This window comes from Eretmochelys imbricata, chromosome 20 (genome assembly GCF_965152235.1).
Source record: "Eretmochelys imbricata isolate rEreImb1 chromosome 20, rEreImb1.hap1, whole genome shotgun sequence".
NCBI lineage: Eukaryota > Metazoa > Chordata > Testudines > Cheloniidae > Eretmochelys > Eretmochelys imbricata.
In genome coordinates, this window is record NC_135591.1 from 7,063,334 (window position 1) to 7,089,361 (window position 26,028).

The 26,028-nt window shown below is 57.7% G+C and overlaps 1 pseudogene; it reads right to left on the reverse strand.

Annotated features, from left to right (window-relative positions):
- Positions 1-7,013: 7,013 nt before the first annotated feature.
- Positions 7,014-17,783, reverse strand: LOC144277873 (syntaxin-binding protein 2-like; annotated as a pseudogene).
- Between the last annotated feature and the right edge of the window lie 8,245 nt (positions 17,784-26,028).

Consider the following 26,028-nt stretch of genomic DNA (forward strand, 5'->3'; position numbering starts at 1 on the left):
CCTATTTGCCCCCCCTTCACCTGCCCCAGTGTTGCAAGAGCAATGGGACGCTCTGTGAAAGCAAATGTCAAGGGAAGTTACATAATTAGCCAGGGGAACTCACTGCCACTAGATGTCACAGACATTGCGAGCCTGGCAGGATTCAGACAAGGATGGTGGGGGAGCAAGGGTGTCAGGACAGAATTTAGAAAACAGGGCACAAGGCCACTGCTGACTGTCAGGATGAGGGGGATATGGCCCCCTTTCCCCCTTCCCCCGACTGGTTATGTCATCATTAGCCACTAGGAGGGGGTTCTTGCACCTTCCTCTGAAGTAGCTGGTGCTGGGGCAGCTGGCCCCATTGATCTGGTTTGGGGAAGGAGGCAGCAGGGAGAGGGCGGGGTACTGGGCTAGATTGGTCCTGTGACGCTAGCAGACCAGGTGTCAGCTCATGCCCAGGCCCTTAGGCCTCACTGAACACTGACAAATGCAGAGCTTGACCCAGCCTGTGTGTTAGCCGTGTGACAACAGCTGCTGATCAGCGTGTGTGGAGTGTTTCGACTTGTGGAATTGCTTGCAGGATTGATCTCTCCCATAACCTCTGTAGCCCGTGGTATAAAGTTAGAATGAATGTTTGCATCGTAAACCTCTGTAACTGCTCCACACCACTGAGTTTGCAAGGCAGCTTACATCCACCTAACACTGCGTCTACACTAAAATTTGGCTCCCGCTGATGTAACTCACCTGCTTTGCCGACTTAATCATGCCACTTCTCCCAGTCAGCGTAGTTAGGTCAATGCAGTGTCAGTGTACATACTGTGTTGCTTACATCGACTGTCCCGCAATGCCCCACACTGACAGTACAATCGATACCACACACCACAGACACAAGGAGCCAGGTGTACACACACACAAGTGCTGTAACTACTGTGGCGGCTGCACGCAGGGCGATTTGATTTTGTAGTGTAGCCATGGCCTGTGTAACTCCCTCAACAGGGGAGAAGCATGAATTAGTGTAAAGTGCTGGGCCTGCCCATCGAAACCAAACGAGCCATTGCGAAATATCCTTACTGATTGCCTCTCTTGTTAGATATTTTACTGCGTGTGTGTGTGTGTGTTCTCCCTGTGTGCTGCTCCAGCTCTGTGCAGACAGCCAGCACAGCAGACCTTGAGTGAACCGCCCAATGACCACAAGATCCGTTAAGGGACGAAGGCACCCGGCCAGGTTTATTGTTGACAAGGCATGGTAATAGCACCTGGCAGACTCTACGAGGATACTAAGACATGTACGCCTGTGACAATGGACGCAGCTCAGTGAATGGCGGGACTTTCCATTTCCCCCTTGGCTGGACCAACACGTTCTCTCAGAGATACCCTGATACAAACAAGCTGCCCCTCTCACTTAGATACTGCCCTCTGACCTGGCTAGTTATTGTCCACTTTTTTGTACATGTTGGTTTGATTAAAACATTTGTATTTATTATGTTGCTATTTGACCTTATCTTTTAGGAGGGCTCAGTGTGTTCGTGTTATCCTTGGGGAATGTTTTTGTGCCATTCTTGATATTGTGGTTTTTGTACCACGCTTCTGGAATGTGTTTGTGTGAGTCCTTTGTGCCGAGCACTGTCCAGGACTGCGCGTTTCTGCACCATCAGGGCTGGGCTCACCAGATTCTGAGAACGTGCAAGTGGGCAGGGCCTGACGTTTGCTCACAGCAGGGAGAGGGGATACTGGGCTGGATGGACCCTGTAGGAACCAGCCAGGCTGAGTTTCCTGCAGGGCAGAGGGAGGTGAGTGGGCCTCGTTAGATGCAGCCTGGGGGGCTGGCTGTGGTGAGGGGGGTCTCGGGCTTTGTGGGGGTTCTCTCCAACAGGCTGTCTCTGTGACTGAAGCTGATCCCACTACGCTGCCCCCTTCTTAAAGCCCAGCCCAGCCCAGCCCAGCCCAGCAGCTGGAGCCCACCCAATAATTTGGAAATGAGATTTAATTTCAGGCAACGAAATGCCACGAAAATGGCGGGTGAGCCAGCTTTGGGCTGCGCGGTAAGATGATAAGCAGCATCACACGGGCTGGTTGCATAATTGTGAACTTGGCTCAGGCCGGTCGCCTTCCCCACCCCCCCGCCCAGCCATGGAGGTTGGGGGCCGACTCTGGGGAGGGCTTGGGGACGAGATGCTGGGTCCCTGCCCGGGAGAAGGGGTGTGCGCTGGGCATCATTCTGGGATCGCTCAGCCCCCAGCATGGCCAGGCCCAGGGCAGGGGGCACTGGGCTGCAGTCCATACCCACAAGGGATGGGCAGGTTGGGGACAGGGCTAGCTCAGCCTGGGTTTGGTGAACTCCGATCTTTAGACAATATTTCCTCTAGGGCCCATTGGATGCACCTGTGCTGCCTACAGGGGACACTGCCGCTGCATGGGGGTATCACCCACCTGCACCTCCTGCCTCCCACTGCCCCACCCCAAATCACCCCCTGGCCCCTCCACCCATGCACTGTATACAGCTTGCAGTTACTGTAAACTTCTCCCCCTCCCTGCTACCCCCACTGCCTCCCCCCAGCCGTGCTGTAAGCCCCCCAAGTCACCCCGCTCTGCCCCAAGCAATCTCCCTCCAGCAGGGTCTGCATGCAGGTCTCTTCAGGATGAACTTTTCTGCAAGCCTGGTGCAGCTTCACCTGTCCCTGGGTCCCAGCTCCGCCCTAGTCATGATCCCCCCAATCCAGGCCCAAAGGGCTTGGGGGCCCTGGCACAGCTGGCACTGGGAGACAGGGGCATCTTGGCACCCCATTCCCACCAGCCCCCAGGGCTGGGACCAGCAGTAATCAGCTCCCCCAGGCCCACTGCATGGGCTGATGCATGCAGCCCTCTCCAGCTGCCCTCACCAGGGCCTGGGGCAGAGCATGGCAGAGCCAGGGCAGAGGGGCTGGGCCTGTCTGCTGGACCCACCCTCCCTCCTGGCACCGACCAGGCCCATGGCCAGCTGTCTCAGGCCTGCACCCCCCTCATGCTTCTGGGGGCAGGCTGAGGGGTACAGCGTGTGTGGCTGGGGTCCCCCTTGCTCAAGGTGCAGGCCCGGGGTGCACACGGAGCCCCATGTAAGGGCAGCCATGGGGGGAGCTGGCGAGCCCACAGTTGGGCAGGTGTCTCCACCGGAGCTTTTTAATTCCGCGCCCCCAATTCGCCACCCACCTGCCTGGCAGCCGCGCAGCAATTATCCAAATGGCTGTGAATTGGGGCTGATAATTCCCCACGGGGATCAGGGGTGGAAAGCTCCGCAGCTGAGCGGATTGGGGCTGGGCCCGAGCAGCAGATCCCAGGTGCCAGGGTCTCTCACCCCGTCCACAGCAGGCACACAGTGCTGGCAGGGCTCGTTTGCCCAGCAGGGAGACAGGAGCTGGCCCAGGGGGAGGGGAAACGGGGCCACATGGGCTCTATGGGACTGACCTGGGCCGGGGCACGTTCCCCAGCAGGCTGCGTGTGCAATTATTAGTAGGAGCATGAGGGGAGAGAAGGAGGGGCAGAGCAAGGGGGGCTGGGAGGCAGGACTCCTGGGTTCTGTGCTGAGCTCTGGGAGGGGAGTAGGGTCTAGGGGTTAGATCAGGGGCTGGGAGGCAGGACTCCCGGGTTCTGTGCTGAGCTCTGGGAGGGGAGTAGGGTCTAGGGGTTAGATCAGGGGCTGGGAGGCAGGACTCCTGGGTTCCATGCCCAGCTCTGCCCCCAAATCCATGTGAGTCACTCCCGCTCTGGGTGTCTGTTATTGAGGTTTCGTGTCACACGGGTGCTGCTGGGCATTTTCCAAGCCCCCTGGGGGGCTGGGATCGTCTTTTGCCAAGCCTGGGGCACTCTGAGGCTGGCAGGTGCTGGGCAGCTATGGCAGGGTGAGATGGGTAGGGGCACAGGAGGGGTGCAATGCAGAGTCTGGGCTGCAGGGAGCACACAGGCTGAGAGTGCCTGACCTGGCTGGTCCCCTCCTGCTGCGGAGAGGAACTGCATTTTCTGCCTCTGCCTGTCTCCCGCCCAGGGCAGCCCCCAGCTGGGCAGGGAAGCAGCCGCCTGCCCTCCCGTGAACCAGCCAGGGGCGCTGGGCTTGAAGGGGTGCTAGCCTAACATGGCCTAGGCCAGGCCCAGATGATCACAAACAGGGCGCACGCAGCCAGGCCTTCCCTGCGCCAAACCTGGCTCAGCCCAGGCCCCAACCCATGGCTGCATGGCCAAGTCAGTGCCCTCCAGCCCCCCGTCCTCCCCAACTGCCTGCATGGCCAAGTCAGTGCCCTCCAGCCCCCCGTCCTCCCCAACTGCCTGCAGTAGCCCTGCTGCTCCCCCCCCAGCCCCCTCCCCCCCGACTGGCCTGGCTGGGACACTGCAGGTCAGGGCGGGAGGGGTCACAGGCAACCAGAGCAGTGACTCTGTGCATCACGAAAATCTCCCGGGTCCTAGGTAAGGCGGGTTTGGTCCTTGGCACAGCGCAGCTCACAGGCCTGAAGCCTCCTTCCCACCTCATGGGGTGCGCGACCCTGTGCGGCTGGCTGAGTGCCCCCTGGGCACCAAGGGAGCAGGGGATGGGCTGGGAGAGGGCAGGAGGGGCCACAGCCTGCAAGTAGGTTGAGAGGAGAAGTTAGACAACCCCCAACCCTCATGAGTGATGGGTCTGATCCCCCACCACGGTCACCCCTGCTCTGGGCCCTGATCCCCCATACACCTCCGGGACCTGGGGCAGGTCCTTGACCTGGCACTGGTCTCTCACTGTCTCTAGCTGGTGAGGGGTGGGGTTGCTGATGGCGCTAACCCCCACGCCCAGTGACTGCAGAGGCAGGACGAGTCTCCGAGCTGAGCCGGGGAAGCAGGGTGCGGGAAGGGTAGGAGAATGGGGCTCTCTCATAGCCCCTCCTTGTCTCCTTTCTCCCTCCAACGAGGGGGGGGTTGGGGACACTGCCACTGCACCCCCAGCTGTTGGCACAGGCTAGAGGCTGCCAGAGGGGAGGCCTGGCCTGGCTGGCGGGACGAGCCTACACAGCTGCTCACACAATGCAGGTGCCAGCCAGGGCCCCAAGGGCTGGGGGCCAGCAGCAGCCAGGGTGGCGGGACCCTGGGGCAGCTCTAGGCACAGGAGGACGGAGGAGGTGGGGGTTGGGGCAAAGGCCAGGCCCTAGAGGGGGACCAAGGAGGCAGGTGTTCTGTCCCACATCTGAGCGGGAAGCAGGGGCTAGTGGTTAGAGCAGGGGCTGGGACGCAGAGGGCTGGGTTCCAGCGCTGATTCTGGGAGGGGCAGGGGCTGGGTGGGTATGGTTCACTGTGGGGGCCAGCCTGGGGGCTGGGCCCTGGTGCTTGCTCAGTGCCTGCCCCAACCCACACTTGCTGGAGACCCTATAGCTGGCTTGGGGGGACTCCTGGGGCTCCCTCCTGGTCCCTCTGGCACACGGACCAGAGGCAGAACAAGGCAGTAGGGGCAGGGGGACACAGGAAACTGTGGAGGTTCTGGGGCACGGCTGGGTGAGGCAGCACTGCACCAGCAGGGGGCGACCACAGGCCAGAGCAGAGCAGCCCCCAGGCCCTGGTCCAACAGTGAAAGGAGCAGCCACTGCCCCACCCTGCTCCCAGGTGTGGGGAGGCAGCGCTGGCCGGGTGACTCGGAGCCAGGACGCCTGGGACCTGCAGCAGGGCTGGAGGGGGAGCTGGGGAGATCCCGCTCCCTGGGCCCTCAGCCACCCACCCCGCCCTGTCCCCTCCCTTCCCCCGCCTGTGAACAGCAGCAGAGACCTCGGCCAGCCTTTGGCAATGCACTTCATTGGCCCAGGCACATGCCCGGCAGGGCAGTAGCCGGGGGCAGGGCCAGCACTGACTTTGTGATCATGGGCAGGGGGGGCCTCAGAGCTGCGAACACACAAACTCTGCCCCCCCACCGAGGCCACTCCCTGTAAAGGAGGTCACTGCCTTTACCTGGGGTCACTCCTGCCAGCACAGCCCCACTGGCAGGCAAGAGGGAGGGGACCTCTAGGGCCCGTGGGATGCAGGGGGTGAGGCTTGGCACAGGGCTTGATCAGACCCAAGGGGGCTGGAGCTGGCTGCCTCAGATGGAGCTGGGGCTCCAGGTGCCCAGGGCGTGGCTCTGATACCCAGGGAAAGGCAGTGGGGAGGTGTCTGCCACTGGGCAGGGGCATTTGATCCAGGCCCATCAGGTGGCGAGCCCGCTCTGCCCTGCTGCTAGGGTGACCAGACAGCAAGTGTGAAAAATTGGGACAAGGGGTGGGGGGTAATAAGAGCCTATATAAGAAAAAGCTCCAAATATCAGGACTGTCCCTATAAAATCGGGACATCTGGTCACTCTACCTGCTGCTGACCAACCCTGGACATGCCTCCTACGCAGTCCTGGCTCCACCCCCACTTACTTGGGCACTCTGACTGCAACTCCTGCTAGGACCCCTCCCCCCTTCGGGAGCCGAGGTCCCCACTGGGGGACAGGGCCAAGAGGCCAGGGTGCCAGGCTGTGATGAGAGGGGTGCAGGGAGCCAGGGCTGGGACAGCACCCCAAGGCGGTGAATGGGGATGATATGGGGGCAGAAGGGGGGTTCTCTTTAATCCTTTGCAGACTGGACAGACACAGCCTGGGGCTCAGTGGCTGGGTCACAACCCCCCCAAAGCCAGATGGTGGTAGCAGCCTCTGCGTGCCCCGCATCACTAGCGGAGGGCTGACAGGAGGGGGAGGGGGAGGTGCTGTGCTTTGGGTCCCAGGCAGGGGAGGTAGGAATGGCTGCAGCTGGTAGATAATGGAGCCAGACTCTGCCCCTACCCCATCGGGGGCAGGGTGGCCACAGGGCACAAAGGGTGACAGCCCTAGAGGCTGTGCCAGAGGGAGGGAGCCTGGCCTGCCCTCTGCCCTAACAGCCAAGGAGTCGTTCCCTCCCCCCCCTCCCCCCACCAAGAACTGACACCGCAGCCAGGAGTAGGGGGGAAGGTGCCTTGTTGAGAAGAGGAGGTGGAGCTGGGGACAGCGAGCTGGAGCTGTGGGGGGCAGAGTCTCTGGGGGGAGGGGGCTGCTTCTAGGCCTCCTCGGGGTCCAGCTGGTTGAGGGTTTGGATGTCATCCAGGAAGCGCTTGGGGGTCAGGATGTGACTGGAACCTGGGGGAGAGAGAGGTGGTTGGCAGCGGTGGGCACAGTGGGGCGGGTATGAGGCTGGCATCACCATCACCCCCATCCTTGCAGCTGGACCCTGCTCTAGTGCAGGGGGGGAGGGACTCTCTCCTACCCCCTGTTGTACCAATAAAATAAAAACCAGCAGGATCTTATTAAAGGGAAAAGGCAAAATGCCACATTTATTGTAAATATAATAAAGAAATATAAAACTCACACTGTCCTATCGTTACTTATTCCTTACTTAATTATATATATATATATCTATATATTCATTCATTCATTCATTCATACCAGTTCTGCATACGGGTTTATAGTTACCAGCCTAGAGGTTGCTCGTGACAGGGTACTGGCCAGGTAACCTGTACACGAGAGTGGAGCCGAGTCCGTGTCAGACGCTCATCCGATGCTCCTGAAGGGTAGTGGCAGAACTGGAGACTCAAAGTTCTCAGTCCTTAGTGTCCATTTTTATAGGAATTTCTTCCTATGCCAGTCCGTGGAATTTGCTTTGTCATATTGTCAGTCATGACTGCTCCAGGACGGCTGTCAGGTGCTCATCAGCTTTCTTCATCCTTTGAATTGGTCGGGTGGATCCCAGTTTGCCCTCCGGTGGGGTTCTCTGGTTGTCTCCACCTGGCGTCTTCTTCGGCCAATCGATGTTAAATTCCTAGGCTGGCACTTCCCTGTTTATTCAAAACCCACCATTCATTCACATTCCACCTGGCGTCTTCTTCGGCCAATCGATGTTAAATTCCTAGGCTGGCACTTCCCTGTTTATTCAAAACCCACCATTCATTCACATACATTCCTTACTTTAATAAAAATCTCATGCTCAAATAAATTGGTTAGTCTCTAAGGTGCCACAAGGACTCCTCATCTTAATAACAAGTGAGAAAGTAACAATTCAGAGTCAAATTGAGCAGTTTAGTTTTACAAGCGTCAATCTTAATAACAAGTGAGAAAGTATCAACTCAGAGTCAAATTGAGCAGTTTAGTTTTACAAGCGTCCATCTTAATAACAAGTGAGAAAGTATCAATTCAGAGTCAATATGAGCGGTTTAGTTTTACAAGCGTCAATCTTAATAACAAGTGAGAGAAAGTATCAATTTAGAGAAAGCAAAGCCAATTGAGCGGTTTGCAAGGTACGGTTTGCAAGCTTTAATACAGAATTGTAAATCAATATTGCAGATTTACAATTATGTCAAATAGAAGAATTATAAATGAAGATTTAATAAATATTATAAATCAATATTGCAGGTTTACAATTTCTTATGAACAGAATCACAAATATTGGAATATGCCTACACTGTGGCCTGGCACCGCACCCCTCGTGCCGCTGTACCCTGCACAGCCAGGCAAGAATCCACGCGCTAACAGTGTTCCTCACCCTTGGGTCTTTGAGGGGTGTGTGCAGGGGGTGAGCCATATCCCTATGGGAGTTACTGGGGGTGTCTGACTGGGCCCCCACACATGGTCCCTGGGCAATGAGAGGCCTGGGGAGCCAGCAGCCAGGAGATCAGGTGGCTAGATACAGGCCTTGTGGGACAAGCACCTCTGTTCCCAGACCCCTGGGTGCGGGAGGACAGAGGGTAGCATGGGCCCCCTGTGGGTGCTGGGCAGGCAGTTTTAGGGTCTCCCCCGCCCAGGGGGTCCCAACTGTCCCTGACCTGGGCATTCCAGCCACCCTTCCCCCCAGGACTCGCCCTACTCACCAGTCACCACTTCCCACTTGCCCCTGGTGGCCAGGGTCAATTCGTAGGCGCAGCGCATCTCAGACATGGACACCCCACCCAGCACGTAGATGATGAGGCACGGGCCCGTCTGGTACTCAGTCGCTGGCTTGTTCTTGTGCCAATGCCTGAAGCGGGAGCTGGGGGGAGAGAGGGGCAGTGTGGATACCAGGGGCTCGCTGAGGGAATGCCAGGTGTAGGGGTGGGCACTGCCCAAAGCGGGGCCTGGGGGGAGAGAGGGGCAGTGTGGATACTAGGGGCTCGCTGAGGGAATGCCGCATGGAAGGGCAGGGCCTGGAGGAGGATGGGAGGCAGGCCCTGCCCAAGGCAGGGGGACAGGAGTCCCAAAGCAGGCAGAAGGGAGTAGGGGAGGGTGGCACCTTCCCTGGGCTGGGGGTGCTGTCTAAAGCTCGTCCAGTCCCTTTCCTCTATCCTGGACCCTGGTGTGTTGAGGGACTGCTGGGGCGTGGGGGACATGGTAAGAGGGGTCCAGGGCTCCAGGCTCTTGGGCACCCCCTCCCCTGCAGAGGGCAGGGCCCTGGCCATGCACTCCCAGGCACAGAGGCTCCCACACCCTGGGGTGTGTGTGTCAGGGCTCTGCTCTCCACAGCCCAGCCAGGCTCAGCCTTACCTGACAGCAGCCTGGGAGCTGGTGGTAGGGACCGGGTCTGACACGAAGGGCCACAGACTCTTGTCCAGTTTGTCCTCAAGGATGTCCTGGCGGGGGAGGACAGATCAGCAGGGGCCAAGCAGCAGGAACCTCTGACCTGGTGGCCAAGCCAGGCCCCATTGGGGCGGAGGGGCTGAGATGGCTCCTCACTCAATGATTGACAGTCCCTGGGGGGGAGCAGCCTGGGGCCCACTTTCCAGGGTGGGGCATGGGGAGCCAGCAAAGAGCACGCTGACTCCTCCAGTGATGCCCCCAACTCCCCACATCCCCCTCAACTGCTCAGTGCCCTGCTGTGACCTCCTTACCCATCCACCGTTATGGGGAGGGCAGAGACCTCCTGCAGCCGGATCCAGGGCCCCTCACTCGGGGTGGGGGAGGCAGGGGGCTGCCCTCAGTGCCCCTTCCCTGCTGCGGGCAGATCCAGGCCCTGCCTCTTGGTCCATGAGGTGTGTCCCAGCCACGCAGGGGGCCCAGGCTATGATACATCCTAATGCCACATAATAGGGGCTTTTACATTAGTCCGCTGCTTTGACTTGTACAGGGAAGCTTAAGGCCTGCCAAGCTGCGGCTGGCGCAGAAGGGGGTGCCCCTGATTGGATTATGCATGGGACTGAGGTTACCGCAACTACCTGCCCCAAAATCCCACAGGAGGAACCATCACAATGCTGGAACAGGGGCCTGGGAGCCTCCCACCTGTGATCTGCCAGGGACAGGAGCTCTGGTCGGGGGGTTAATTCTTGGCCTGGAGGAGCCCCAAGCCAGTAGCTTGAAGGCAACTAAGTGTGCCCCCCACCCCCTTGAGGAGTGCCCCACAGGACTGGGTGATGAGGGGCTCAGCCCCCAGCAAGGGTGGGGGGAAGGAGTGACCATGTCACCTTTCACAAGCTAAGCAGGTTTGGGCCCAGGCAGTGCTTGGATAGGAGACCTCTAAGGAAAAGCCACTGGGTGCTGGAAGGTGCGAGTGAGTCAGCTGAGGGTGCTCTATGACCCCAGGGAGTGGGCGGGGGGCTCTGCAGGGGGTGCTCTCCCAGGTCAGTCAGTGACCAGTACTGTGCTGCAGGAGTTCAGCCTTTAGATGAACGTCACACAGCTGCTCCTCACTGGAGGTTAGGCCAAGGACCCTGCCAGCCATTCAGATTCCAGTGCCAGTCATGACAGTGTGCTGCCTGGATCCTCTGCACTTCCAGCCCCACACACTGATCACCTCCTGCCCTAGACTCTTGGGCAGCGCTGCTGGGCGGCTGTTAACAGCTGCCCGCCACTCCTTAGGAAGAATTCAGCCCTGGTGAGGAACCCCTGTATATACTGCCCATGCCCCACCCCAGAGCTGGCAGCATCTCAGCACCGGGTAAGACAACTCCCCTGCACTCGTGTCTATGATTTAAGACCCTAAGGATGGCAGCAGGAGAGGACTCGCTGATGAGCCCCTCACATGGCTAGAGCCCTGCGCAGATACAAAAATGTGGATGTGCATCAGCCTGCAATCCACAAGCCGCCTTTTACCTGTATCCGCATCCACACCAGCAGCAGCTAGCGAGGGTGGGGAAGGGGTCTTGCAGGGAAGAGGCAGTGTGGAGGGGGCAGGGTCTCCAGGAGAAGGGGCAGCTTGGAGGGGGCGGGGTCTGGAGAAGGGGCAGTGTGGGGGCGGGGTCTTGAGGAGAAGGGGCAGTGTGGAGGGGGTGGGGACTGGGGGGGAAGGGGTTTCTCATCACGTGCCGCTCCTGGGGGGTCACGAGCGTACACGGCAGCAGCAGAGCATGTTGCATCACAGTGGGGTGGAGGGGTGGGGTGCCAGGGCTTCACCCTCTCCAATCCCAAATCCTGCTGCTCAGGAGCTGGTGGGGACACTGGTGCTGCTCGAGCTTCTGGACAGGAAGCCGCGCGGTGGGGCGAGTGGGTGCCGGACAGCCCCAACTCCGACGTGTTGCCTAGCCACTGGCTGCGGGCCGGCGGCCCCGAGTGCCCTGCGTGCCCCGGGCTGCCTGAGCTGGATGCCGCGGGCCAGGCGCTGCTGGGGAGTAGAGCCCTGCACGGTTGTATCTGCAGCCGATCCACTATCCGCAGAAATGGGGCGCGGATATGCAGGGCTCTACACATGGCTGACCCCAAACCACCCCCTTGGGCCCAGCCTGCCAGTTGTGACCCCAGTCCCCAAGGCCAGGAAGCAGATGGCCCGGTACCTCCATGATGTCCTTGAGCATGGAGATCCAGTGGGAGAGCTGGTAGCTGGACTCCAGCCGCGCCTTCCTCTTCGGTCGCAGCTGCCTGCTCTGGGGGAGGAAGGGAGAGGGGGTGAGAGGCAGCAGGGAGGAGGTGTGGGGTGGGAACGGGGGCAGACAGGGAGAGCGTGGCCTACCTGAGTCGCGCCAGCCAGGCTGGCAGGGGAGAGGCAGAGAAAACAGAATGGATCACTGAGTGAGAGAGAGAGCGAGAGAGAGAGAGAGAGACTGATGGGAGAACAGAGCTGCTTCCCCCCATTCGCCGCATCGCCACCCCAAGCAGTGGTCACCAGCTCCAGCTCGCTGGCGATCTGAGGTCCTGACTCCCAGTATCCTCTGCCAGGGCAGAAGAAGTCACCCCAGATGGGGAGTAACTCGGGGGTCACCCTCATATGGGGAGGGCGTCACCCCACTGTACAGGGACAGAGGCCACCTCTGTGCTGGGAGTAGGTCACTGCCATAGGGCGGCACCTCCAGGATGGCCTGGGCTCCCCTGTGCAGCACAGATCTGCCCCCTGGCACGGGGACAGCTGCTGGCCCCTGGCCCCAGTCCCTTACCCCAGGCGTGAGAGAGATGCCCAGGAACAGCATGTTGTGGATGATGTCTCTCTGCTGCTGGATGTTGGCATGCTGGATCAGCTTGGTGAGGTTCTCCTTGTCCACACCTGCACGGGGACAGACAGGTCAGCCCTAGCACCTCTGGGACGCACCCACAGCCCAGGCACACGAGTCCGTGGCCCCAGGAGTCCTAGTTCCCCGATCAAATCCTGAGATCCTGCTCTTCCCACCCCTCTCAGAGCTGGGGGTAAACCCAGGAGTCCTGGCTCCCAGGCCCCCTCTATCCCACTAGACCCCACTGCCCTCCCAGAGCTGAGCATAGAACCCAGGAGTCCTGGCTCCCAGCACCATCCGCTCTAACCCACTGAACCCCACACGAATTTAGGTTCTTGCTGCTCCTCCCTCAACAGGTTCTCTCGGGCGCTGGGGTCAGGGGTCTCTCTAGTTCCCCCTGGCAGTGCAATGGGAGCCCCCGTCCCCCTGATCTGGGCTATTCCTATTCCTGCCTCTGCCACCTACTCCTGGCATGCTGCTCCATGCCTCAGTTTCCCCCCCTGTAACATGGGGATAGTGCTTTCACCTGTGACAGGGAGGCTTGGCAAGAGCCTCAGGAATATCCCTGGGGGGACTCAATGGGAGTCACAGCAGCAGGGTGTGCACAGAGCAGGATTTTCCCTCCCCAGCGCCGCTATCAGCTCCTGAGAATAGCCCAGATCAGACTGGGGCTGCAGGCTGGAGCCAGCTCTGCTGCAGCAAGTAGCTCCGGTGGTTAACAAGCATGCTGTCAGTCTCTTCCCTGGGTAGATGGTTTGGGCAGCCAGGTGTGTGCCAGGCTCCCCTCTGGAGGCAGGCCTGTACTGCCAGCTGTGAGTTATAGAGCATCTGTGCCATGGCAGTCAGCTATCGCAGAGGGGGCCCCCCTGCCCGAGATTGGTAGCATTATCCCCCTTTTACAGATGTGGAAACTGAGGGGTAAATAGGGGAGGTGACTTGCCCAAGGTCACCCAGCTGGGAATAGAGCCCGGGTCGCCCGTCCCAGTCCAGGGCTCTATCCACTAGGCAACAGTGTCTTGGTCGATGGGAAAGTAGAGAGGAATGGTGCAGTCATGGATCCACAGGGTCGGTGCCAGGGTCCCAGCTGTGGAAATCTCTGGGAGGAAGCCCTTTGCTGTGCCAGACCCCAACAAGTCTCTCTCTTCCTCCAGGACAGGCCACATGGCCTTCCCACCTCCTGAGACTGAACCACTAGTCTTTACCCCGTGAGCCCTGCCCAGCGAGTCCAGCTGGGACAGATCCTGGTAGAGACCCGTCCACTCCGCAGGGCCCGACGCCCCTCAGCCCGGGTGACAGGGCCACTCACCCAGCGTTGTCAGAACAGCGGGTTTCTTAGGCACCTGGACCCCAGCCTGGGCAGCCCAGCCCACTGAAGGTTAAAGCAAGAGGCCGTTCTGGTCAGCCCAGAGCCCGGCCGAGCTGCAGAGAAACCTGTTTTCAGCTCCGGGTCTCTCACTCAGGGCCTGTCTACATGTAAACCACTTCAGCTGCTCCGCTTCAGTGACACTGCCTTTCCCATACCCCCGAGCGACACAGTGGCACCGACCCAATTGCCTCGTGTAGACCAGGCCTCAGCCTGACCTTGGTCAGTTCTCAGGCGAGAGCTCCCAGCTTCCCGCACTCATCCCCCAGCTCAAACCTTCCAACCCTGTGTTCTCGAGCTGGGGGCCCTGCTCCAATTCCCTGCTGGGAGCATCCAGCCAGGAGTCATTGGAGCTGGCACGGTCTTTCTGGCCCCCAGGCTGATCTGTGTTGGATTCTCTTCATTTCACCAAGACAGGGAGGTGACACCCCCCCCGCCCCGCATGAATCTTACCTTCCCCGAGAATCCTTCCCCTTCACCCCCTGCCAGAGAAGCCAGGAAATATATAGGGAAACTGAGGCACGCATCAGATTCATAAAAGATATTACAAACATTCCCAGTTGGTCACATGTGCACAGTCTCCCAGCAACTCAGCAAAGGCTGGAAGCAAGAGCAGAGGCAACAGGAGAGAGAGATCTGGGCAGGCCTTGGATTTTACATCACTTTGCTTCTCCTAGCGGGGGCAGGAGCTACTGGGTTTCCCATGTGAGAATCCAGGGCAGGGTGGGTTTGCAGCTGCCCTCTGCTGGGGGTGGGACGGGGATGGCAGGAGCTAGGGGAAGCCCACAGGCCAGGGCTGACTTGTGGCTAAGGCTCGGGAGAGCTGGGTTCTATTCCTGCTCTGGCAGACTCCCTGTATGCCTCAGTTTCCCTTCTGTAACACAGGCCACCCTGCCTCCCCTGGGAGGCTGAATTCATTAGTGAGATTCTGATACCATGGTGATGGGTGTAGGAGCACACACAGACAGGAGTGTCCAGGTGTGGAAGAGGCTCTGTGTGCGAAGCTTAGTTCTGTGACCGAACTGCCCTGTTTATAAACAAAGAGATTATGCTGGGCACACACTTCCCCAGTTGGTGCCTCGGTTTCCCCATCTATACAGAGGGGATAAGGACACTAGCCTTTGTAGAGCACTTTGAGATCTGCCCACAGCCAGTGTTAGAGAAGGGCTGTGGCCATTAATCCAGCCACACAGGGAATGCTATTGTTCTGCCAACCCCTCAGGATCTCCAAGGGTGTCTAGATCCCACCCCTCCCCCCGCCAGGATCTCCGAGCAGGTTCTAAATCACTCCTCCTTCCTTCTACTTCTCATGTGCTCCCCCGCGGCTCTGTCCCATGGCAAGGGCGTGGCCAACACAGCTCGCTCACCTCTCCCATGCTGGGCTCGTATGCCTTGAACGCCTTGAGTTTGGCCAGCACAGCGTGCGCCAAGTGGAAGTTATCTTCATGGTCCCTGCAGCAAAGACAAACCCTGTGGGTCAGAAACAGCTCCTCCCCGAGGGGCACATGCACTTCCTGTAGGAGGTAACCAGGTACCCTTGCCCTTTGGGCACACTCACTTCCTGTAGAGGATGGCTGGGTACTTCTCCATGGCACACTCACTTCCTATAGGGGATAGCTGGGTACCCCTTCCCCTGGGCACACTCACTTCCTGTAGCGGATGGCTGGATACTCCTCCAGGGTTTCACACAATGTGGCAATCTGCTCTGCCAGATTCTCCATCTGCTTGTTCTTTTCGAAAAAGCGGTAGGGGCTGAACCAGTTGTGGAAGCTCTATGGCCTGTCCAGGGAGTACACCTTGGGGACAGGGGAGAGCAGAGATCAGACCCCCGTGCCAACTGCTTGCAGCCAGACCAGCTGTGCCCCATAGATGCGCTGTTGGATCAGGCCAGCCTGGTGGAGCTGTAGCGAGCCCCTAGTGAGGGAGAGATCCCTTTGCCAGTGCCACTCCTGTTGTGGTACAGGGATAGCGAGCCAGAGATTCATGTACCAGCCTGGGATGAAGATGCCCCAGGTTCAGGTCCTTACTTGGCTGCAGACCCCCAGGTGCCCTCAATGTTGGGGGAGGGGGCTTGGCGACGCTTCTCGTCTGGCAAAAGCCCCAGCACAGCCACGAGCAAACCCGGCAACAAGGCGCGTCTGCCGCTGTCGCTTATTTCACTGGCCGAACAGAACGAGCCATTGGGACAAACGTGCTTGGACACCAATAAATAGTATCGGCCCATGAAGGGTTTGCTGGCGCAACAGGACGGGTGAGCCAGGAAAGCCTCCTGATGGACACTCAGCTTCTACCAGCCAAAGCTTCTCTTGGCACAGCTGGCACCGGTACCCCAGATGAAATCAGCTAGAGTGGCGAAAGGACTGCTTTGCCAGCATAACGGCACCTACCCAGGGGCTCTGCCACCACAGCTGCATCAGTTACAGGGGGGATTTTTTCTCTCATGTCCCCATAACAAACCCACACCAACAAAGCTTTTGTGTGTAGACCAGGCTCATGTCTCTCTGTGCCTCAGTTTCCCCATCAATGCAATGGGGCTGACACCACAGTCCTGCCCCTCAGGGGCAGGAGGGGGGAAATCCACTGATGACACAAGGAGGGGATGGGGTGGTTGGGTAAAGGGCAGGCGTGTGGAGTATCGGGCTGTCTTGCAGGCCTAGTATAAACCATCAGTAAGAGCTGGTAAAGCCAGGGAGGCAGGGCCCTCCTCCCCCATACATCTACCATCCCCACCAGGTGCAAGCCAGCGATTCCACGTCTCACAGGGTGTGAGCAGCCAGCTAGTCCCTGCTGCCCTGTGCTGGCGTCAAACCCGGGGCCCTAGAAGGGAAAGATTCCCCCCCGCCAAGCCACATGAAACAATAAGGGTGGAGTGTCATACGTCACCATCCGCCCCGCAGACCTGCTCCTCCAAAGCCCGGCCACCCCTCACCCGGCTCTCGTAAGGCAGGAAGGCCATGTTGATCTCCTTGAGGGTTTTGATGACCTTGGTGATCCGTGACTTCCTCAGCTCCTTGAACAGAGGCTCAGGACAGGCTGCAAGGCAGAGGCAGTGGGTGGGAGTGACAGGCACAGGGCTCAGGACCCCCAGCACAGCGCCAGCCCCCACGGACGGGGCCAGACCGGGCACAGCAGGGGTAGTAGTGCTGCACGCCTGTGGGGAACCTGGGCAAGCCAGCAGGGCCACACAGGAGTCAACGATGAGTCCAGTCCCCCGAACCAGAGTCATGCCGGGTTCTCGCCTTCTGCAGCATCAGCAGCGAGGGGGAGCCACAATCTCTCCTACGCAGCCCCTGTCTCACACCCTGCCCTCAGCCCCCCCGCAGGGCTGAGTGACCGGAGTGTACAACATAGGATGATGCACAAGGAGGAACGGGGACTTGGGCTCCCCCTGCCGCTGTAATGGGGAGAAGCAGATCTGACCCTGACACACTGGGTATTCTGGTGCTGTCCCATCCCCCCACCGAGTTGGGACTGATGGAGCAATGCATGCTGGGAATGGTAGCCAGAGGCCGCCTTTCTGGGCACAGGCTGCAGGTGTCTGTGAGCCGTGCTGGCTGGAGGCAGGCCCGTGGGGGAGAAGGGGGGGAAGGGATAGGTGGGGTCATTCGGTCTGGCCTGCTGGGGCTGCATCCCCTGCAGGAGGGCAGAGCATAATCAGGGTGCTGCGCACTGGCCTGCCGGCAGAGAGAGACCCCCCACCCCCAGGCTCCAATGTGCTGCTGCCCAGGCTCCCAGCTGGGGGATCCCCCGACCCCCAATACTCAGGGCTGAGGAAGAAGACGTGAGCTGCCTTGTAGTTGAAGGTGAGGGTGCCCTGGAAGTCATTGATCAAAGCCTGCACCGACTGCAAAGGGGGAAGAAAGGGGGTGTTAGCACCTGCCGAGGCCCCTCCCTGCTGCTCAAATGGCCCAGCCCATGCCCAGCCCCTGGGGACTCAGGACCTAGCATGATGCCATCGGGAGGTGGGCTGGTTTTTACCCCCCTGGCTCTGGGCTCCCTCCCCACCTGGAGCAGGGCTTGTGCCCATATGCCCGGGACATCCTCAGGGCCCAGTCATATCTCTCGCTGCCACAGAAGTGTCCATGCCCGGCCACAGATGGGGCCTGGCATTGCCTTGCTGCTGAACTAAGTGGGCTCTGAGCAGTGCCCAGGGAACAGCCGGCCGAGCAGCAATCCCAGGCAACTACCATCAGGGCCCCCTCCCTCCCCGGGCACCATGCTGGGCACCTGCAGCTTCGCCACGCCAGCTAGCCTGGCAGGGTGTTTGGAACCTGTTCAGACCCCTCGACCAGCCATTGTGACAGGTGAGAACCTGGCTGCCCTGTCCCAAGCCCCAGGCCCCAGCTCGCAGTCCTCTCCTACAGCGCTCCCTCCGCGGGCAGCCCCTGCGGGTTCTGGGCTTCACCCTGCTCTGCCAGCGCCCCCTGCCCCTGGTCTCCCTCCACTCACCTTGCTGCTGCAGATGCAGGAGCCTCCTCCCCAACAGCCCCTGCTCCCTGAGCCTCTGCCTCATCGAGTCTCCTTCGCTTTGAGTCTCAGCTGAGGTCACCTCTCTCCGCCTGCTGCACCTGCCCATCCAATCCCCACAGGATTGCACTGCGGAGAGGTCTGGGGGACAGTCTGTGCCTCACGTGGCAAAGAACATGAAGCCCAGCTCCGGGGAAGCAGCCTCCTGGGGAGCCCCTACTGGCCCCATTCCCATCCTGACATTGTGCTGCGCACAGAGAAATGGAACGAGGGGAGTCTCCGTGTTCCCCTAGGAAAGCCCTGTAGGCCATTGGCCCAACATCTCCACCACCTTCCTGCCGTGCCGAATGCTCCCTCTGCCGCACCGGCCTAACCCGCTGCTCCACATCCCCCAGCCCAGTCCATGCCGGGGGCTCAATAACCTTCCTGGCCAATGGTGCATACTGCCCCCATGCTTGGCACTCTCCTGCTCCTCCTCCCACCCAGGCTGATTCACTGGTCCCAGTGGTCTGATCCGGTGTGTGTGTGCGGGGGAGATATGGGGCTAGCTGGACAAGCTGGGTCTGATCTAGCGCGGTGGGAAGGCGACATACCCAAGCCTAGCTGGGGACGGATGATGGGCTAGACAGAGCAGGGATCCCCACACAAATGCTCTAAGTGCACGTAGTCGGTGGAATGTGTCCACAGTACCGAGGCAACCGTCGACTTCCGGAGCATTGCACTGTGGGTGGCTATCCCACAGTTCCCGCAGTCTCCGCCGCCCATTTGAATTCTGGGTAGAAATCCCAGTGCCTGATGGGGCTAAAACATTGTTGCGGGTGGTTCTGGGTACATATCGTCAGGCCCCCGTTCCCTCCCTCCCTCCAGGAAAGCAAGGGCAGACAATCGTTTTGCGCCTTTTTTCTTGAGTTACCTGTGCAGACGCCATGCCACGGCAAGCATGGAGCCCACTCAGATCACTTTGGCAATTAGGAGCACATTAAACACCACACGCCTTATCCAGCAGTATATGCAGCACCAGAACCTGGCAAAGCGATACCAGACAAGTAGGCGATGTCAGCGTGGTGACATGAGTGATGAGGACATGGACACAGACTTCTCTCAAAGCACAGGCCCCGGCAATGTGGGCATCATGGTGCTAATGGGGCAGGTTCATGCGGTAGAATGCTGATTCTGGGCCTGGGAAACAAGCACAGACTGGTGGGACCGCATAGTGTTGCAGGTCTGGGACGATTGCCAGAGGTTGCGAAACTTTCGCATGCGTAAGGGCACTTTCATGGAACTTTGTGACTTGCTTTCCCCTGCCCTGAGGCACAAGAATACCAAGATGAGAGCAGCCCTCACAGTTGAGAAGCAAATGGCAATAGCCCTGTGGAAGCTTGCAACGCCAGACAGCTACCGGTCAGTCGGGAATCAATTTGGAGTGGGCAAATCTACTGTGGGGGCTGCTGGGATGCAAGTAGCCAATGCAATCAAAGATCTGCTGATATCAAGGGTAGTGACCCTGGGAAATGTGCAGGTCATAGTGGATGGGTTTGCTGCAATGGGATTCCCTAACTGTGGTGGGGCCGTAGACAGAACCCATATCCCTATCTTGGCACCAGAGCACGAAGCGGGCGAGTACATAAACCGCAAGGGGTACTTTTCAATAGTGCTGCAAGCACTGGTGGATCACAAGGGACGTTTCACCAACACCAACGTGGGATGGCCGGGAAAGGTACATGACACTTGCATCTTCAGGAACTCTGGTCTGTTTCAAAAGCTGCAGGAAGGGACTTTATTCCCAGACCAGAAAATAACTGTTGGGGATGTTGAAATGCCTTTAGTTATCCTTGGGGACCCAGCCTACCCCTTAATGCCATGGCTGATGAAGCCATACACAGGCAGCCTGGACAGTAGTCAGGAGCTGTTCAACTACAGGCTGAGCAAGTGCAGAATGGTGGTAGAATGTGCATTTGGACATTTAAAAGCGTGCTGGTGCGGTTTACTGACTCGGTTAGACCTCAGCGAAACCAATATTCCCACTGTTATTACTGCTTGCTGTGCGCTCCGCAATATCTGTGAGAGTAAAGGGGAGACGTTTATGGCGGGGTGGGAGATTGAGGCAAATCGCCTGGCTGCTGGTTATGCACAGCCAGACACCAGGGCGGTTAGAAGAGCACAGGAGGGCGCGGTACGCATCAGAGAAACTTTGAAAACCAGTTTCATAACTGGACAGGCTACGGTGTGAAAGTTCTGTTTGTTTCTCCCTGATGAAACCCCCCGCCCCTTGGTTCACTCTATTTCCCTGTAAGCTAAGCACCCTCCCCTCCTCCCTTCGATCACCACTTGCAGAGGCAATAAAGTCATTGTTGCTTCACATTCATGCATTCTTTATTCATTCAGCACACAAATAGGGGGATAACTACCAAGGTAGCCCAGGAGGGGTGGTGGAGGAGGGAAGGACAAGGCTACACAGCACTTTAAAAGTTTAAAACTTGAAAACTTATTGAATGCCAGCCTTCTGTTGCTTGGGCAATCCTCTGGGGTGGAGTGGCTGTGTGGCCGGAGGCCCCCACACTGCGTTCTTGGGTGTCTGGGTGAGGAGGCTATGGAACTTGGGTAGGAGGGCGGTTGGTTACACAGGGGCTGTAGCGGCGGTCTGTGCTCCTGCTGCCTTTCCTGCAGCTCAACCATACGCTGGAGCATATTGGTTTGATCCTCCAGCAGCCTCCTCTCATGACGCTGCCGCCACCTTTCAGCTTCAGCCCTCTCTTCAGCCCGCCACTTACTCTCGTCAGCCCGCCACTTACTCTCTTCAGCCCACCACCTCTCCTCCTGGTCATATTGTGCTTTCCTGCACTCTGACATTGTCTGCCTCCACGCATTCGTCCATGCTTTGTCAGTGTGGCAGGATAGCATGAGCTCAGAGAACATTTCATCATGAGTGCGTTTTTTCACCTTCTAATCTTCACTAGCCTCTGGGAAGCAGAAGACCCTGTGATCCTTGAAACACATGCAGCTGGTGGAGAAAAAAAAAAGACAGTGTATTTAAAAAGACACATTTTCTAGAACAATGGCTACACTCTTTCACGGTAAACCTTGCTGTTAACATTACATACACAGCACGTGTGCTTTCGTTCCAAGGTCGCATTTTGCCTCCCCCCACCACGTGGCTAGACCCTCCCCGTGGCTAACAGCGGGGAACATTTCTGTTCAGCCATAGGCAAACAGCCCAGCAGGAATGGGCACCTCTCAATGTCCCCTTAAGAAAAGCACCCTATTTCAACCAGGTGACCATGAATGATATCACTCTCCTGAGGATAACACAGAGAGATAAAGAACGGATGTTGTTAGAATGCCAGCAAACATACACTGCAATGCTTTGTTCTACAATGATTCCCGAGTATGTGCTACTGGCCTGGTGTGGTAAAGTGTCCTACCATGGTGGACAGAATAAGGCTGCCCTCCCCAGAAACCTTTTGCAAAGGCTTTGGGAGTACATCCAGGAGAGTCGCAAATGCCAGGGCAAATTAATCATTACACATGCTTGCTTTTAAACCATGTATGCTATTTTAAAAGGTACACTCACCAGAGGTCTCTTCTCCGCCTGGCGGGTCCGGGAGGCAGCCTTGGGTGGGTTCGGGGGGTACTGGCTCCAGGTCCAGGGTGAGAAACAGTTCCTGGCTGTTGGGAAAACCGGTTTCTCCACTTGCTTGCTGTGAGCTATGTACAACTTCATCATCATCATCTTCCTCGTCCCCAAAACCTGCTTCTGTGTTGCCTCCATCTCCGTTGAAGGATCAAACAACACGGCTGGGGTAGTGGTGGCTGAACCCCCTAAAATGGCATGCAGCTCATCATAGAAGCGGCATGTTTGGGGCTCTGACCAGGAGCAGCCGTTTGCCTCTCTGGTTTTCTGGTAGGCTTGCCTCAGCTCCTTAAGTTTCATGCAGCATTGCTTCGGGTCCCTGTTATGGCCACTGTCCTTCATGCCCTGGGAGATTTTGACAAAAGTTTTGGCATTTTGAAAACTGGAATGGAGTTCTGATAGCACGGATTCCTCTCCCCATACAGAGATCAGATCCCGTACCTCCTGTTCGGTCCATGCTGGAGCTCTCTTGCGATTCTGTGACTCCATCATGGTCACCTCTGCTGATGAGGTGACCATGCTCCACACATGCTCCACACCTTGTCCCTCTCAGATGTTGGAAGGCACTTCAGAATTTTAAACCTTGGGTCGAGTGCTGTAGCTATTTTTAGAAATCTCACATCGGTACCTTCTTTGCGTTTTGTCAAATCTGCAGTGAAATCTTAAAACGAACATGTGCTGGGTCATCATCCGAGACTGCTATAACATGAAATATGTGCAGAATGTGGGTAAAACAGAGTGGGAAACATACAATTCTCCCCCCCAAGGAGTCCAGTCACAAATGTAATTGATGCATTATTTTTTTAATGAGCATCGTCAGCATGGAAGCATGTCCTCTGGAATGGTGGCTGAAGCATGAAGGGGAATATGAATGTTTAGCATATTTAGCATGTAAATACCTTGCAACGCTGGCTACAAAAGTTCCATGCCTTCTCATTTTCAGGTGACATTGTAAATAACAAGCAGGCAGCAGTATCTCCCCTCAATGTAAACAAACTTGTTTGTCTGAGCGATTGGCAGAATAAGAAGTAGGTTAGGTAACCAAAAAAAGATCTGCATTTGTAAGTTAGACTTCGAGGTCTAGTGGGTATGAGTGGGGGCTCTGGGGGTGGGAGTCAGCACTCCTGGGTTCTATTCCTGGATCTGTGAGGGAGGGTTGTCTACTGTTTAGATCAGGAGATGGAGAGTCAGGACTCCTCCTGGCTTTGCAGCTGACTCCTTGTGTGACTGAGGGCAATTCCCCACACCCCCCCGTGCCTCAGTCATACGGGGATAATGACACTGAGCCAGCTCCTGGGGGTTGGGGCTGGATTCATTCCAGTCTATACAGCACCTCTGAGGGAGGTGCTAGGAAAGGGCAGGACATAAGTAACCAACAGACACTAATGGGATGCACCATGTGATTCTCTTTCTGTTCCTAGCACATGTGACTGTGGACCCCAACACAGCCAATGCCTACCTGCTCTTGTCCTGGGATCAGCGGAGCGTGAGGGTGGGCAACAAGAGGCGGGACATCCCCAGTAACCCCAAGCGGTTTGACACGTGCACCTGCATCCTGGGCCGGCAGCGGTTCACAGCCGGGATGCACTACTGGGAGGTGGAAGTGGGGGATAAGCCATGTTGGACACTGGGGGTCTGTGAGGAGTGTGTGAGCAGGCAGGGAATATTCACGCCCTCACCAGCGACTGGTTTCGGGACGGTGTGGCTGCACAATGGGGATGAGTATGCAGCGCTCACTTCCCCCCTGCCCGAGCTTATGCTGAGAGTGAAGCCTCAGCAGATTGGCATCCTCCTGGACTTTGAGGCCGGAGAGGTGTCCTTCTACAACGTGACTGGCAGCTGTCACATCTACACCTTCAGTGGCATCTTCTTGGAGCCCCTGCGGCCATACTTCTACCCGGGGGTGCGGGCAGGCAGCCTGAATGATGCCCCTCTGACCCTCCCACAGGGAACACAGCAGCCATGAGCCAGTCAGAGCCGCCTTGGCACCTTGGGCTTTCAGGACTTACCAATGAAAGGCTTTCTTAACAACACATAATTCACCAGCGGAACTTACTACCACAGGATATTGAGGGGGCCAAATGTCTAGTGGGATTCAAAAAAGGATGAGACATATATATGGATGATCCAAATATCACCAGCTAGAGAGGGCAGGAGACACCAGGACTATAAAACCATCTCCACAGGGCAGGAGCCAGCCACTGACTACAGGGGGGGCACATTCCCCAAAGAGAAGGTTATTCCATAATTACACACTGCAGGGTCTCTGGTACCTTCCTCGAAGCCTCTGACTATGGAGACAGGATACCTGGCTTTTGGGCGCTGCAGTGAGCTAGCACAGCAAATCCTGTGCTCTCTGGGTGCTGTTAGAGCAAGAAATTGGTCACTGAAGCTGATAATCAGGCACAGAGCAGGAGCACTGACCCACGATAAATGCCCCCACACTGCTAGACCTTCCTGCACAGCCCCAGTAGGGGAGTCTCCATCCAGCATTGCCATTCCCCAGCACTGGAATGCAGAGTCAGCAGCATCTGCAGGGAGGCCCAGGGAGCAGGAGGGGATGGGTGAGAGGACCTGAGGGCCTTGCTCAGTTTGCAAAGAATCCAGCTGCATCATCTTTCGTAGGTGGTGTGGCTGGTGGAGACCTTGGGTCTCTGGCATGTCATGCTCCTGGCCTAGCCGCTTGGTTCAAGGTAGAGCATTGCTGCCTGTGTCCTGTAACCTCCAGCAGCCAAGCTCCTTGGGGCAGCCATGGAAACATTGCCTTTGGCTACCCTTGTTTTAAAGGGCTCGGGGAGCATGGACACGAGGATGGAGTCGCGTGTCTGTAAAGGGCGGGGCCTGCCAACACGAGCGAGCCAGCTCCAATCGGCAATTCGCCTCTGACCTATTCCCCCTTCTAGTGAAATACCGAAGCCTTCCTTCCGCTGGATGCTTCTGAGCCCAGCCCAGCCCATGGGCCAGAGCTGTCCACAGCCCTGTGCGTGTGCTGTCCCTGGTCTCACTGACGGTGTGCGTCAGCACGCAAACCCAGTGCAGACTTCAAAGCCTGTTGGCCCATAAACCTCAGCTCTCTAGCTCATTTTCTCCCACCAATAAACCATGCATTCCAATAGCCTTGTATAAGCTGGCAAAGCATCCCTTGTGATCTGAGAGCTGCTCACCCCCACCTTCTGGGGGAAGGGGGAGAGCTAGGAGATCCAGTCCAGCTGGAGCCGTGGTGCTCTCACGACTCAGCACTCTCATGGGCCCTTCATGTTGCATGTGTGATTCAGGGACTACTATGACTGTCTGAGGGAGCTGCCCATTCCCTAGTCCTGTGTGCACCTCTCTGTGATGGGACTTCACCCCAAGAAGCCAATGTGCTGCATGCAGCTAAATAGTCCAGCCCCCCTCCAGCCCCGGTAATGAAGGCAGAGTGAGAGGAATTTCACACACAGAGAACCCCCTAGACTGTTCCGAAACTAGGCAGAGAGGGTGGGACAAGGGGGTCTCTGAGGCCCTCAGGCTGGGCCTAGCTCACTGCCATGCCCCTCTCAAGGAGTGGTTTTGTCTTCTTGACATATATTCACCCTAACCCAAATCATGACAGGTTTCAGAGTAGCAGCCGTGTTAGTCTGTATTCGTAAAAAGAAAAGGCGTACTTATGGCACCTTAGAGACTAACCAATTGATTTGAGCATAAGCATCCGATGAAGTGAGCTTTAGCTTATGCTCAAATCAATTGGTTAGTCTCTAAGGTGCCACAAGTCCTCCTTTTCTTTTTCCTAACCCAAATGTATCCCATTGGCTACAGGGAGTTCCAAGCTAGGACAAGTTCACCTTGATGTCTTTCTCCAGCAGGCGGATGGTTGCAGAATCTCTCCTGGGTTGCAGAATTGCTCCTAGCCAGGGCTGGCTTTGATGCAGCAGCCTGGGAATGGTGCCCCATCCTAGCTGGGCAGGGCTCATGCCCTCCTTGCCTGGCCAATCCCATCGGGCTCCCCTTGAATATGTCCAGGACGCGATGGCTGCAGCCCTGCAGCCGCTGTACAGCCATGGGCACAGTAGGCCTGTGTGTGGGTGTTCGTCTGGCTCCAGGACTGGGGAGGGAGGAGGAGACCCGGGAAAGAGCAGCAGCAAGCCGTTCGCTGAGTAGACAGGACTGGGCTGGCAGCTCCAGGTGCATTCCCAGCTCCGCGGAGAGGGACGTCAAGGCTGGCTGGACTGATCCCTAGATCTAGATCCCTAGA